Here is a 4897-nt window from a genome sequence, read left to right as displayed (position 1 = left end):
ACCATTCCCCATCTCTGCCTGACATAATTTTTGCCATCCTTTAAAGGCTACTTGAATGGTGTCTCTTCCATAAAGTTTAGTAGTTGAAAAGGTAGTCAGCATGCAACAGACTTAGTTTAAAATCCTGGCTCTGTCCTTTACCTGCCATGTGAAAATTTATCTAGTCTCTGTAAGCCTCATTTTCTTCATCTGTAAAAGAAGACTAACATCCCCTTTTACAAATGGGTGGACCATTATTCCACTTGTTGAAAGTATTTCTAGCCCAGCCAGTGTTGCTCAGTGGATTGAGCATGGTCCCATGGACTGAGAGGTCCCAGTTCAGTTCCCCCACACGGCACATGCCCCGGTTTCCGCTCCATCCCCAGTAGGGGTAGTGCAGGAGGCAGCTGATGGATATTTCTCTCTCACATCGATGTTTCTCTCCCTCTCTTTCTTCCTCACTCTTTCCCTCCTGCTCTATCTGAAAATAAATGGAAAAATATTCTCGAGTGAGGATTAGAAAAAAAAGAAAAGCCCCAAGTCTTTTTTTCCCCTTGCCATTCTCCTCTGGCTACTGATCTTTTTCTTTTCTGTTAGTCAAACTTCTTGAAAGAATTGTCTTCACATGCTGTGTCCACTTCATTTCTGTCTCTTCAACTCAGTAAGATTTACATTAAGATCTTCAATGCCTTCGTTGCAAAGATTTCAGTATCAGAATTATATCACATAGACATATATATATGTGAAAAAGCAGGATACAAAATGGTTTTCCCCAAATAAACTCAACTATGTAAAGACTATTCATGCAGAGAAAAAAACTGATGGGAAACACATGAACATTTCAAGTTCCTTCTGGGTAGTTAAATGGTGAGTTTTCTTTAAAACGTCCACAATTTAAAAAACAAGAATAATTTACTTTGACTTTAGACCACATTGCAATGTAAATTAGAAATTATCAACTTAACCTTTTCTAAAAGGAGGCAGAAAACTAGAGGAGATAATAAGTAGCTACTGGGCCGCATTTCCTTTGGCTGCGAGGCTCAGAGAAGAACAAGAGGGTGTGACCCAGCCCCCCAGGCCCCACGCTCCCGCGGGATACGACTGAACCTCCGATTAGGACGATCTCCCCTTAAAAAAGGCCCTCATACCCTCTTGTTCATCCCAAATAACCTCTGAGCATCTCCGCCTATCCTGCCAACCGCGCCAAACCTCGCATAACCGTCAATCGTTTCCGGTTGCCCTGGTAACAGCTAGCGGAAGGGGAGGGGTCCAACACAGTTTTCACAACTCTTCCCAGAATGCTGCGCATCTTTTCTCACTCACTTCCGGTTCCGAGGGCTGACTTCTCCCGGAAGTAGATGCGTGTCATCCCTACCTTTTGAATTTACCAGGTGAGTGTGACGTATTACGGCGGGGCGGGGCGGGGCGGGGCGGGGCGGGGCGGAGGGGGGGGAGCGCGGGGTGTGTTTGGTTCTTTCGCAACTTTCAAAATAACAGGAAAGCTGAGGGAACGCTATAATCTCACCGAATCTTTGTTGGACTCGATAAATGGATTAGATGTTAGTTATTAAAAAGCTGAAAGGCGTAAAGAACTTTAAAATTGCTTGCAATGTCATTTGTTGCTGTGATATATTTAAAGAACTTGAACAACTTCCTATAAAAGAGCAGTTCGTTTTGCATTATAAAATGAGGGCAAGCACGAAGAACAGTACACAGAAAACGTATCCATCAGAAACAACCACGCTGAACACTTTGAAGCAGTCTTCCAGACCTTTCTACTCATATAATAAAATTTCAAAACAGAATCACGTTGTTTTATAACTTGAAAAAACTTTTATGAACACGTTTGAGAAAAGACATTTCAACAACATGGCTGCATGTATTTCATTGTCCCTCTTGTACATTTAAACTTTATCCTTTTTGCTTTTAATTAGTGCTGCAATAAAAATCCTTAGAGCTAAATCTTTGCCCATGCTCTCATTTCTTTGTGGTAATTATATTTCTCTTCTAACTTAATCATTTGGATTTGCATTTCCCTATCTTTCCCCTAATGCCTTCCCATTCTACTCCTATGCCTTTATACTATAATTGGAGAAGTTACCCACATGGCATTCCAAAGCCTACTAAATTTTTAAACTTTAATTTTTCTGATTATAAAGGTAATGCATGCTTATTGTAGAACATTGGGAAAATTCAGCATGTAATAAAAATATCCCAAGACCTAGACAACTATTGATTATATTTAGGCATAATTTTATTCTAGGTTTCTCTGTACCCTTCAGAATGAATATTGAGCCCAGGCTGATATAGCTTAGTTGGTTGGAGCATCATTGGGTACACTAAAAGGTCATGGGTTCTTTTCCCAATCAGGGCACATGCCCAGATTGTGGGTTCAATTACTGGTCTGGTCGGGGTGTGTACAGGAGGCAACTGATGGATGTTGCTCTCTCACATCGATGTTTCTCTCTCTCTTCCTCTTGATAAAATCAATGAAAAAAAAAAAAATCAAACCACATCCTCAGGTGAGGATTAAACATGCCCCCTTCCCTCCCAGCCAGAATGAGTATTGAAAATATGTTTGCTAATTTGGTAGAGAAAAAGGCATCTTTTAAAATTAAAAGATAAGCATTTCTTTGCTTATTCATGTAGTTGAATAATATTTCAAATGTTTATAGACGATGGTCCATTTCAGGTCCCATTTTCTCTCTCTAGCCTCCCTTGAGTTTTCCATACAAAACACACTAACTTGCAATAGTCTAGTTTTGCATATATGTGTGTTTCATTCCCTAACTAGATTGGAAACTGGTTGTGTGGTCCGGATAAATTACTCAATTTTACCAAGCCCACTTTCCTTATCAGCAAAATAGTGACAGTAATACTTATCTTGCAGGGTTGTAGTGGGAATTAGAAATAATGTATTCAAGGTGAGCTCAATATAAAGTGGCTTTTTTTCCTTATAGCTTTAGCATTCTGTGTACATAGGAAGTGTTCATATTTTCATAATATTTTAAATAAATGAATAATCCTAGCATCCCATCCAATTTATTTTATTATTAAAATTTTTTTTTCCTTTACTGATTTTAGAGAGAGAGAAACATCGATGAAAGAGACCATCTATTGGCTGCCTCCTGCATGCCCCCCACTGGGGATTGGGTCCACAGCCTGGGCATGTGTCCTGACCAGGTATCAAACCCGTGACCTCTTGGTGCATGGGTCGACACCCAACCACTGAACCACACTGTCCAGACAACATCCCATCCGATTTAGATATTTATTAAGCATCTGTGACACATAAGGCACTATTTATAATCCTTAAGGTCTTTTGAGCCTTTATTATTTAGATACATTTCTTACATAAACCATATTGTTGTAGCTCACTGTCCTTAGAATCCAACTTGTCTTTAAGCTGCCCTAATTAACAACCTCAGAGACAGCAAGATGAACATTGGGGAATGTTATAGAGGGCTTTAGCCCCATAAAAATTAACCAGAGTTTGACCTTCACTGGGAATTTGAAAAGCAACATCCTTCAGGAAAAGGGAGGACAGAAATGGCCCCAAGGCCAGAGTGTCCTGCATGCTCTGTAAAGAAACTGATAGGGAGAAACTGAAGCCCCCTTTACCCCATAAAACTGTAACTGTTAAACATGCGTGTATTGCACCTGACTGACCGCTGATATCCGTCTCGAATTTGTTAGTTTTTAAAACTTGGATAATGGAATGAATAGCAGGATAGATGTATGCTGACCCAGTTCACCCAGTTCCCTTTCGCCTCAGCTCCCTCCCACCTCCGTTCCCTCCTGCTTATTGCTAACTGCCTCCGCTTCTGTACAAACAGCTTGCTTGCTCTGCTAAACTCTTGAATGACCCCTGCCCTATATAAGCAACCCTCCCCCTGAGCTCGGGGCTGCAGTTCTCCTCTGTGTAGGTTGGCTGCAGTCCCTGCGCAGGTAATAAAACATCCCCCAAAACTGAAAAATTGAGTCTGAGTGTGGTCGGTCTCCTGGGTTACAACACATATGATCATCTTCACCCTCAGCAATTCTCTTATTATTGTTTCTGCCACTATACCTGACTTATAGTAGGTGCTGAATAAATGTGTGAGCTGAACTGAGTAATTTAGTGTGAAAAGAGAAATTCAATTAAGTCAAAACTCGACAGGCTGTGATGAAAGCCATAACAGGTGCAAAATACTTTGTACATTGGAAGATGAGAGATTGATTTTGATTATGGTTTCTGGGAATGCTCTGTGGAGCTGGATGAGGACCTAGGTAAGGACTGAGGAAAGGGGCTTAGAGATCGAAGTATCAGTTAGGGCTTGGAGGTAGACATAAAGAGGTTGTGTTTTATTATTAGAGTTATTTGGTGTGGCAAGATAGCAGAATGGGTGAATAAGCCTAGATGAGGCAGAAAAAAATATTTGGGTCCTACAGTTTGAGCATTTTGATGTGATCAGTCGTTATAATTGTAGCTTTCAAACGTTTCTGAAAAAACACTCCTTTCAATATGGCTTGGTGCGTCAGGGGAGAGGTGGGACAAAGACTGCAATAGCTTGCTGGTGCAAACGAGAGGGAGTGGGAAGAGGGCAGAGGGCAGAAACCTTCAGAAGGAGGTGTCCACGAGGAGGCGGGGCTGCAGGACGTCGCGTCAGGCACCGGCAACAGCCCGGAGGGGCAGCTGCGAAGACCGCCGGAAGCCGGGTACAACCTGCAAGAGCAGACGCCCACTCCAGCTCCTCCGCCCGCACGCACCCCACAGCCCCACCTAGAGCTCCTCGCTCCGCCCCCGCGCCTTTCACCCCGCCCAGAACTTCTCGGTCCGCCCCGCCCCGCCCCGCGCCTTTCGTCCCGCCCAGCGGCCCTCGCGGGCAGGGGATCCCCTCGGCCCAACCTTTTTGGCCACGCCCTGCGACCTCCCCGG

Source organism: Molossus molossus, unplaced genomic scaffold (assembly GCF_014108415.1).
Source record: "Molossus molossus isolate mMolMol1 unplaced genomic scaffold, mMolMol1.p scaffold_m16_p_10, whole genome shotgun sequence".
Lineage (NCBI taxonomy): Eukaryota > Metazoa > Chordata > Mammalia > Chiroptera > Molossidae > Molossus > Molossus molossus.
Note: the sequence above shows the minus strand (reverse complement) of the source record.